This window comes from Mustela erminea, chromosome 5 (genome assembly GCF_009829155.1).
Source record: "Mustela erminea isolate mMusErm1 chromosome 5, mMusErm1.Pri, whole genome shotgun sequence".
Taxonomy (NCBI): Eukaryota; Metazoa; Chordata; class Mammalia; order Carnivora; family Mustelidae; genus Mustela; species Mustela erminea.
Genome location: NC_045618.1, coordinates 23,215,441 through 23,226,296, shown reverse-complemented (window position 1 = coordinate 23,226,296; position 10,856 = coordinate 23,215,441). Strand labels below are relative to the sequence as shown.

Genomic DNA, 10,856 nt, shown 5'->3' with positions numbered 1-10,856 from the left:
CAAGTTATATGATGATAAAAGAGTGAAATATATAGTCCCATAATATATAAAGATTACCAATAAATCAATGAGAACAAAGACCAAATGCTCAATAAAAGTGAACAAAAAATAATAAAATATTAAAGTACAGAGTAAGAGAACACAAAACAAGTACTGTGCTTCTTTTATCAGTTAAAGATGCAGTCAGGAAATGACAGATGCTGGTGAGGATGTGGAGAAAGGGGAACCCTCCTACACTGTTGGTGGGAATGCAAGCTGGTGCAGCCACTCTGGAAAACAGCATGGAGGTTCCTCAAAATGTTGAAAATAGAACTGCCCTATGACCCAGCAATTGAACTACTGGGTATTTACCCTAAAGATACAAATGTAGTGATCCAAAGGGGCACGTGCACCCGAATGTTTATAGCAGCAATGTCCACAATAGCCAAACTATGGAAAGAACCTAGATGTCCATCCACAGATGAATGGATCAAGAAGATGTGGTATATATACACAATGGAATACTATGCAGCCATCAAAAGAAATGAAATCTTGCCATTTGTGACAACATGGGTGGAACTAGAGCATATCATGCTTAGCGAAATAAGTCAAGCAGAGAAAGACAACTATCATATGATCTCCCTGATATGAGGAAGTGGTGATGCAACATGGGGGCTTAAGTGGGTAGAAGAAGAATCAATGAAACAAGATGGAATTGGGAGGGAGACAAACCATAAGTGACTCTTAATTTCACAAAACAAACTGAGGGTTGCTGGGGGGAGGGGGGTTGAGAGAAGGGGGTGGGATTATGGACATTGGAGAGGGTATGTGTTTTGGTGAGTGCTGTGAAGTGTGTAAACCTGGTGATTCACAGACCTGTACCCCTGGGGATAGAGTATTATGCCTCCATCAGAAAGGATGAATACCCAACTTTTGTAGCAACATGGACGGGACTGGAAGAGATTATGCTGAGTGAAATAAGTCAAGCAGAGAGAGTCAATTATCATATGGTTTCACTTATTTGTGGAGCATAACAAATAGCATGGAGGACATGGGGACTTAGAGTGGAGAAGGGAGTTGGGGGAAATTGGAAGGGGAGGTGAACCATGAGAGACTATGGACTCTGAAAAACAATCTGAGGGTTTTGAAGGGACGGGGGGTGGGAGGTTGGGGTACCAGGTGGTGGGTATTATAGAGGGCACAGATTGCATGGAGCACGGGGTGTGGTGCAAAAATAATGAATACTGTTATGCTGGAAATAAAAAAAAAATAAAATAAAAATAAAAAAATAAAAAAAATAAAAATCCAAAAAAAAAATAAATAAATAAATAAAAAATAAAAGAAAAAGAAAGAAAGAAAGAAGGAAAAGAAATTGCACCAAGCAAATGGTTTTCAGTTTAAAATTAATAAGTAAAATGGCTATTGGAAAACTCAGAGGAGAAAAATAAAAGAAACATCATGAATGCCCACAATGCTTGGGGTTTATGACTATCTTTCATTAGTTCTACTACACCCACTGCTGTTTATTTCTCAGTGTACATAAGTCTATCATTGTAATGCGTGAAGAGAAGAGGAGCTTCAGCAAGAGGCCTCCAGATGGAAGAATCAGGTATGTGAAGGGTCAAAAGAGCATGGGAAAAAATGAGGCCAGAAGTGAGGCCAGAAGGAGCATAAGCATGAGAGAGTTTGGCAGCTCAGGCAGGGTACCCAGCCACATCAAATATTTTGGAATTTGCTCTAAAAGTCGCTAAAGGGTTCTAAGTACATAATGATAAAGTCAGATTTAGTTTTTAAAGGGCATTCTTTTAAAAAAAATACTTTATTTATTTATTCGAAAGAGAGAGTAAGAGAGAGGGAGCACAAGCAGGGAGAGGAGCAGAGGGAGAGGGAGAAGCAGACTCCCCACTGAGCAGGGAGCAGGATGCGGGGCTCAATCCTGGGACTCCAAGGTCATGACATGAGCCAAAGGCAGCGGCTTAATCCACTGAGCTACCCAGGTGCCCCTAAAGAACATTCTTAATGAAAGAAAAGAAAAGAAACAAACAAACAACAAACAAAAACAGACTAGAGGGAAATATGTATAATATGGGTAAGAAAAAAAATAGTTGTTAACCAGAGGAAAAAAAAAGACTGAATCCTGGAAAAATGACACAAAACTGACAGATAAACACTAAAAGGCCTAAAATTTAATATACTACCTTGACATCTTTGAACCTCATGGGGCCCCAAATGTCTATCTGTAGCTTCTTCCCCTGTTTTCCCTTGAGACCCCCCCCCCCAGTAGGAAAAGTCTCCTAACTGGCTAATTCCCATTTCAGCTGGACCAGATGCAGTCCACCTGGTCCTCACCCTACTGGCCTTCACTTCCCCGCCAGCCCATGAAATTATTCAAACAAGTTAATTGCATCCTCTGGAAAGCCTGTCTCCCACAGGCCCCTGCATGGTATTCAGTGTCTTCCTCTCTAAGACCATGAGCATATGTGAATAATAACCTGCTGAGAATCTCCTCTGCCCAGTGTCAGGTGTCATCTGTCTCATCCTATTTAGGACAGAAGATCCTCCCTCCCTCATTTCCCACTTTTCATACTGTACTCTTTGGAATGAAGTCACTGTAAATCAGTTCATACTTCAGTGTGAGTATACAGGTGATCAGAACCATTACTTCATTTGTAATTTGAGAAACATTTACTGGAACAGTAACAAGGTGGGATATTTTACGCAACAGATTCACAAAATTATGAACAAATGATTGTAAACTGATGGCAATAGTTCGGCTGGGCGTATAAATTCGATGATTTTTTTTCTTGTGGTATCTCTAATTTGTCTTCTATTTATCTTGTAGAAACACTGACTTAGATGCACTGTTGATAACAAAAAGAAATGGATAGGGCTTAGAGGTCGACTAGTAAGACAATAGTTTGATGAATTTTGATAAAAACACCTGTATTTGATTCTTGTGAATTGGCTCATTCATCATCATTTCCAAACTTCTCATATGTTTTCCTGTACTACAGAGGTTGGAAAGCTCAAAACTGTATTTGCTAAGCTCCGTTGATTACAAGCATAACTTAAGTCTGTGAATTAAATGTGCTCATGTGTGATTTGACTTTGTATCTACATTAAGTGGGATAGAGGCAACATGAAGCACCATTAAAATATTTAATTTTTAGAACATTATTAGATTTAAAGAAACAATTGAGAAGATAGTACAAAGCTCCCACAATACCCTCATACTCAGTCTCTCACATTTGTAAGATGTTTCTTCTTCTTCTTCTTCCTCCTCCCCTCCTCTTCCTCCTCCTCCTTCTTCTTCTCCTCCTTTCCTCCCCCTCCTCCTCTTCCTCCTTCCTGTTGTTGTTGTTGTTGTTGTTACTACTAAAGTCTATAGTTTACTGAGATTTCCTCAGTTTTCACAGAATGCCTTCTTTTTCAGGAACTGCCAAAGTTTCAGTGTTTAGTACTTAACAGCGTGACTGACCAAGGTCCAGGATGTGGAGTTAGCATGCTCAAGACACTGGGGACAGAATCACTCTATAGACTAACTATATAGTGTGTGGTAAGAAGAACTCACTCTTTAGAATAGAAAACCTATCTACACACAGTCATTGCTTGGTGTTCTGAAGTACAGAGTGAATTAGCCACCTTCAACTCTTTGGTGTGTCAGAGATCTTGTTTTCAGCCTCCAGCTCTTCCACCCCAGCCTGTGTCATGAGGTCTGCAATTTTTTTCTCCAGGTCGTCAAGGCAACTGCTCATGTCATCAATTCTTCCAATGACCTGGTCAGACATGGTCTGAAATTTATCTTGCATCTGTTGCAGGAGTGTCTGCACCACTGAAGGAAGATCCTATAAGGTCTTGGGGTCATTCTCAGCCATATCCCCAGTTCCCAGCTTGACAGCAAATTCCAGAATGTCCTTTTCTGTTTTAGAATTTTGTTCAGGATCCCACTTTACATTTACTTGTCATTTTTCCTTGGGTTCATTCTTTCTCTCTTTCTTTCTTTCCCTCTTCCTTCTTTTCTTTCTTTCTTTCATGTTATGTTAGTCACCATTAGTCATCATTAGTTTTTGATGTGGTGTTTCATGATTCATTGTTTGTGTGTAACACCCAGTGCTCCATGCAATATGTGCCCTCCTTAATACCCAACACCAGGCTATCCCATCCCCCACCCACCCCCTCCCTTCTAAAACCCTCAGTTTGTTTCTCAGATAAATGGATGAAAGTCCTCAGTGTGAGACAGAAATCCATCAGAATCCTAAAGGAGAACACAGGCAGTAACCTCTTAGACATCAGCCACAGAAACGTCTTTCAAGACATGTTTCCAAAGGCAAGGGAAACAAAGCGAAAATGAACTTTTGGGACTTCATCAAGATAAAAAGCTTCTGCACAGCAAAGGAAATAGTCAACAAAACAAAGAGACAACCCTTGGGATTTTTCTTGGCTGTGGCATAATTCTCAGACTTTCCTAGTTTTTAAGGATCTTGACAGATTTGAGGAGCATTGGTGAATTATATTATAGGATGTCCCTCAAATGGAATTGTCTGAATTTTTTCCTCATGATTATACTGGGTTTGTAGGTTATTGGGAGGAAAACTGCAGAAGTAAAGTGCCATATTCATCTCTTCATATCACGGATACATACTGTCAACGTCACCTTATCACTGGCAGTGTTGACCTTGAATTACTGGGTTGGGATAGTTTGTCAGGTTTCTCCAGTGTAAACTTTATGTCTCCTTCACACTTTTCATACTGTACTATTTGGAATGAAGTCACTGTAAATGAGCTCACATTTAAGGAGTGGGGCTTTAAGCACACCAGAATGATTTCTCCACTCTAAAAATCCCCTCTGCTTCATCTGTTCAACTGCTCCACACTCCTGAGCCCCTGACAGTACCTGATCTTTTTATTAACTCTATAATTTTTCATTTTCCAGAGTGTTATAAATTGGTATCAGATTATACTTACCCTTCTCAATTGGGCTTTTTTAATATAGCTATATGCATTTGAAGTCCATCCATGTCTTTTCTTGAATTGATAGTTCAGAAAGAAAAGAAGAAAGAGAGAAAGAACGAACCCAAGGAAAAATGACAAGTAAATGTAGAGTGGGATCCTGAGCAAAATTTTAAAACATACATACCCCTGGTTTTGAAGTAAGGACAATGATTGTCTCAGAATGAGTGAGGAAGTGTTACTTCTGCTTATTTTCTGGAAGAGAATGTAGAGATTGGATATCTCTTCTTTCTCAAATGTTTGACAGATTATGTCAGTGAAGCATATTTTGTTCTGGTGCTTTTGTTTTTGAAAGATTATTAGTTACTGATGTAATTTATTTAATAAATAAAGACTTTTTATGCTGTGACTTTTGGTAGCTAGTATCTTTCAAATAACTGTTCATTTCACACAAGTTATCAAATTTATGGGTATAGAGTGGTTCATTTTATTTATTTACAATTTTCTTTTAATATCCAAGGGATCAGCACCTTCAACATTTTTTTTTTTTTTTTTTGGAAAGACAGACTGCTACATGCAGTGCCTCATTTGGATGTGTCTGGAATCTTGGAAACCTGACTTTTCTACTGTTTTCCTACAAATGGACCTGGAGAGATTGTTTGGAGAGTCTACCAGGCAAGTGCAGGTGCTCCCATACCTTGACTGAGGAAAATGGTCCTCCTGTATGGAGGAAGGTTGTTCTCCTGGGCCAAGCACTCAGCTTCAGGAGGAGAAGTGAGGGAGAAAGGGGACACCTACCCAGCCAGCAAGACCAGCCAACTCAACACTGGTGATTAATGAAGTGACAGATACCACAGCCAGATCACCCTCACATCCTTAACTAACTTTTAACTACTGGTATTGGTAATTTTTATCTTCTATTGTTTCTTGGTTTGCCTCACTGGAATTTTATCAATTATATTGATATTTTCAAAGAATCTGTTTTTGATATTTTTCCCTATCATTTTCCTGTTTTTACATCCCTTGATTTCTGTTTTATTTCTTTTCTTCTGATTGTCTGAGGCCTAAATGTCTCTTCTGTCTGCAGTTTATTATGGTGAAAGATTAAATTATTGGTATTTATCTTTTCTAATAAATACATTGAATGCTGTAAGTTTTCCTCTGAGCATTACTTTACTGTATCTCATGCAATGTTACAATTTGCCTTTTCATTTTTTTTTAAGAATTTATTTATTTCACAGAGATAGAGCACAACCACAAGCAGGGGGAACAGTAGGCAGAGGGAGAAGGAAAAGTAGGCTCCCTTAGCAGGGGGCCCAAGTGGAACTCAATCCCAGGACCCTCAGATCATAACCTGAGCCAAAAGTTTAACCAACCAACCAACCAACTTAACCAACCAACCCAGGTGCCCCTGCATTTTCATTTTTAATTAGGTCAAAATTTTTTTAAGGTTATCTTTACACTCCTTCTTGACCCATATGTTATTGAGAAGTCAATTTATAGATATTTTCAGACTTTTGAGCCATATTTCTGTTAACAATTTTTAGTTTAATTCCATTATCATTTGAGTTCATACTATATAATTTGTATTTGTTTAAAAATATTAAGTGTATTTTATGGTCCAAAATATGGTCTATATTGGTGAATCTTTCATGGCAGTTTAAGAAAATGTGTATTCTGCTATTGTTTAATGGAGTAGCCTATACGTGTTACTTAGGTTCTGTTGATTGATGGTACTGTTCAGTTCCACAATAGTCTTACTAATTTTCTTCCTTTTCATTTACCAATCATGGATAAGGGTATTGAAGTCCCCAACTCTAAGTATTAATTCATCTATTTCTACTTGTCTTTCTATCAAGTTTTGTCACAAGTTAAGATACATTTTATAATATATACATTTTATAAATACATTTTATAGATACATTTTATAAATACATACAATGATTATTATTATATCCTCTTGGAGACTTGGCCTCTTTTATCATTAAGTAATTATCTACATTATTCTTTTTTAATTTATTTTTTATTTACTTTTAGCATAACAGTATTCATTATTTTTGTACCACACCCAGTGCTCCATGCAATCCGTGCCCTCTATAATACCCACCACCTGGTACCCCAACCTCCCTCCCCACCCCGCCCCTTCAAAACACTCAGATTGTTTTTCAGCGTCCTTAGTCTCTCATGGTTTACCCCCCCCTTCCAATTTCCCCCAACTCCCTTCTCCTCTCTAACTCCCCATGTCCTCCATGCTATTTGTTATGCTCCACAACTAAGTGAAACCATATGATAATTGACTCTCTCTGCTTGACTTATTTCACTCAGCATAATCTCTTCCAGTCCCGTCCATGTTGCTACAAAAGTTGGGTATTCGTCCTTTCGGATGGAGGCATAATACTCCAGAGTGTATATGGACCACATCTTCCTTATCCATTCATCTGTTGAAGGGCATCTTGGTTCTTTCCACAGTTTGGCGACCGTGGACCATTGCTGCTATAAACATTGGGCCCTTCTTTTCACTACATCTGTATCTTTGGGGTAAATATCCAGGAGTGCAATTGCAGGGTCATAAAGAAGCTCTATTTTTAATTTCTTGAGGAATCTCCACACTGTTCTCCTTGATAGTTTTCCTTGTCCTGAGGTCTTTAATTAACTTGTCTTAAATTAACTTACCCTAGATTTATTTTGATTAGTGTTAGCATATTAGGCCTTTCTCCTTCCATTCAGAGGGCTTTTTCCCCATTCATTTTTAAAACAGTGAAATACACATGACACAGAATTTACCTTCATAACCATTTGTAAGTATACAGTTCAGTAGTGTTAAATATGTTCTTAAATTTGTGCAACCATCACCACCGTCTATCTTCATAATTCTTTTCCTTTTGCATAATTGAAACTCTAAACACACTGAACAATAACTCCATTCCTCTCCCTCCCAGGCCTCTGGCAATCATCATGATCCTTTCTGTCTCTATGAAATTGACCACTGTAAGTACCTCATATAAATGGAAGCATATATTTATCTTTTGGTGACTGACATATTTTACTTCACATAATGTCTTCAAAGTTTATCCATATTATAAGATTCAGAATTTCCACTTTAAAGCTGAGTACTATTTCATTGTAAATATATCTCACATTTTTCTTATTCATCCATCTGTCTATGGACACTTGGGTTGCTTCCATATTTTAGCTATTCTGAATAATACTGCTATGAACCTACAAACATCTCTTTGAGACCCTACTTTCAAACCTTTTGGGTATACACCTAAAGGTGAGATTGCTGAATCACACATTAATTCTATTTTTATTTTTTTTAAAAAACCACTGTTAATGTTTTCCACGGCAGCTGTGCCATTTTATATTCCCACCAAAATTGCACAAAAGATTCAATTCCTCACATCCTCACCAACGCTTCTTTTTTTTTCTGTTTTTCTTCATCAGAGCCATCTAAGTTGTCCTTTTATTGGTAAATTCATTTATAAGGCTTCAAGTTATGTCTAGCGGCCTTTCATCTTGCAGGAGTCCCTTGAGCAATTCTTACAGGGCAGGTCTAGTGGTAACAAATTCCTTCAGCTTTTGTTTAGTTGGAAAAGTCTCAAATTTCCCCTTATTTTTGAAAGTTAGTTTGGTTGCAGGGTTGCAGGATTCTTGTCTCAGGCAGTCAAAGAATAAATCTCGTGGACAAATGGATGAAATGAAGTGAAAGTTTATTAAGTAAAGGTGAGAACAAAAAGGAAAGGGAAAAAAGCTCTCCAGAGTGAAAAGTGTCCTGAGTGGATTAGCACTGAGGGTTTTATGGTTGGTCTTTTATAGAAAACTGATCAGGTACTAAGGAGGGCAGTATTGCATGAACACTGGATGTGGTGCATAAACAATGAATCTTGGGACACTGAAAAAAAAATAAAATTAAGATGTTAAAAAAAGAAAAGAAAACTGATCAGGGAAACTGATAAATATTTAGTCAATAACATGTTAAAGGTACTGGATTTGTAAGTATCATGAGAATATCCTGTCTATATTTAGAAAGAACATGGTAGATGTTAGGTTCCCTTCTCTCTGGTTGATATCTTGTTTATAAGGTTTCTTCACATCTGGGATTTCTATAAGCCTGATTAGTCGCCCCCTTCCCAAAAGGGGAAAAAAGAGAAAACTGAAGGTGAAAGAAAAGAGTGCCAGTCTTTTAAATGCCATGGAGCAACCTTCAGCCAGAGAAGGAAGGGCTTACAACAAATGGGGTCCATGCAACAACAATGTCCTCCACCTCTCTGTCTGCAGCTCTGTGATCAGAAGCAGCAATACCAGCACTGATTTCTGACATTTGGAAAAAACTTTTTGCCTATCCTGACTCCCCTAAGATTGCCCTAGGACCACCTGCACAGTTGCCTGCATGAGGGTTGAGTTCTACTATGAGCTGAAATGGACTGAAATTAACTGCCATTGACCATTCAAATCTTCCCCTGGAAGTTGAAACTTTCAGTACATTCCAGAGTTCCAAATCAGTTACATCAGACAGATTCTGCAGGATAGTTGTTGTCCAGATGGGGAGAGGGATTCTTGGCGCTTCATACTCTGCCATCTTCCTCCACCCGTTTACTGTAATGTGTCTGTGTCTTCAAACTTAAAAGGGCTTTGTTGTGTAAAATATATAATTGGATACTTTTAATCCCGTATGACAATCTTTGTCCTTCAATTGGCATACTAAGATATTTCACATTTAATATGATTGTTGATATTATTGGATTGATAACTACCATGTTTAGGACAGTTTTCTGTTTATTATAGTTCTTTCTATTTTTTTTCTTCTTTTGCTCCTATCTAGTTTTAATTTTACATGCATATAATTAAATTTTTCTTCTCTCTTTGCATACGTTATACTTTAAAAAATTTTAGTGATTGCCCTATAATTTGCAATATACATTTACAGCTAATGTAAATTTATATAACATGATACCTCCTCATGGGTAATACAGTAATTATAAAAGAATATTCTTAATTCCTCCCTGCCTCTTTTATAAAATTGTTGTCCTTTATTTGCCTTATTGTATCATGTAATCACACAGTACACTGTTCTGTTACTGCTATTGTTTTAAACGAACATTTCTCCATTAGATCAATTAAGGATAATAAAAATAAAAGATTTTATTTTACTTTCTTTTATTCCTTCTCCAATCTGTTTTCTGGTCTTTTGAAAATGTAGATTCAAGTTTCCAGGCTATGATTTTCCTTCTCTGTGTAGATCTTTTCTTGTATGTGATGAATTCCTATCATTTTTTGGTTTTCTCGTAAAGTCTGTATTTCTAATTCTCTTTTGAAAAATGATTTTTTGGATATAGATTCTTTGAAGGGGATTTCTTTTAATATATTATGATATGCCTGGATGCAGAGTCTTTGTTATTTATCCTACTTTGTATTCTCTGAGCTTCCTAGATCTGTGGTTTGATGCCTGCCATTAATTCTGAAAAGTTCTTATCCATTATTGTTTCTAATATTTATTCTACTCCATTCCTTCTTTTTTCTCTTGATATTTCATTATGTATGTTAAATCTTTTGAAATTATTCCAAAGTTCTTGGATATTCTGCTATGGTTTTTTTTTTTTTTAATTCTTTTTTTGTTCTCTTTGCATTTTAATTTGGGAAGTTTCTGTTGACACATTTTCAGGCTCACTGATTCTTTCTTTGGCTGTTTCCAGTCTACTCATTAGCTTATTAAAGGTATTCTTTATTTCTGCCACTGTTTTGTTTTTTCAAACATTTTCTTTTGATTCTTTCTTACAGCTTTCAGTCTCATTTAACATTATTCATCTGTTCTTAAATATTGTTTACTTTTTTCCCATTATTATCCTTAGCAAATTAATTGTAATTATTTTAAATTCCCTCTCTGATAAGTCCAAAATCTATACCAGGTGTGAGTTTTATTCAGATTT

The 10,856-nt window shown here is 37.0% G+C and overlaps 1 long non-coding RNA gene and 1 pseudogene across 1 annotated transcript; one reads left to right on the top strand and one right to left on the bottom strand.

Annotated features, from left to right (window-relative positions):
- The first annotated feature begins 1,133 nt into the window (after positions 1 to 1,133).
- On the top strand, positions 1,134 to 8,842 carry LOC116589899. The gene is made up of 2 exons (XR_004285437.1): positions 1,134 to 1,165; positions 8,758 to 8,842. It is a non-coding gene; the product is annotated as an uncharacterized LOC116589899 (long non-coding RNA).
- LOC116589898 lies at positions 3,608 to 3,854 on the bottom strand (annotated as a pseudogene).
- Positions 8,843 to 10,856: the final 2,014 nt, after the last annotated feature.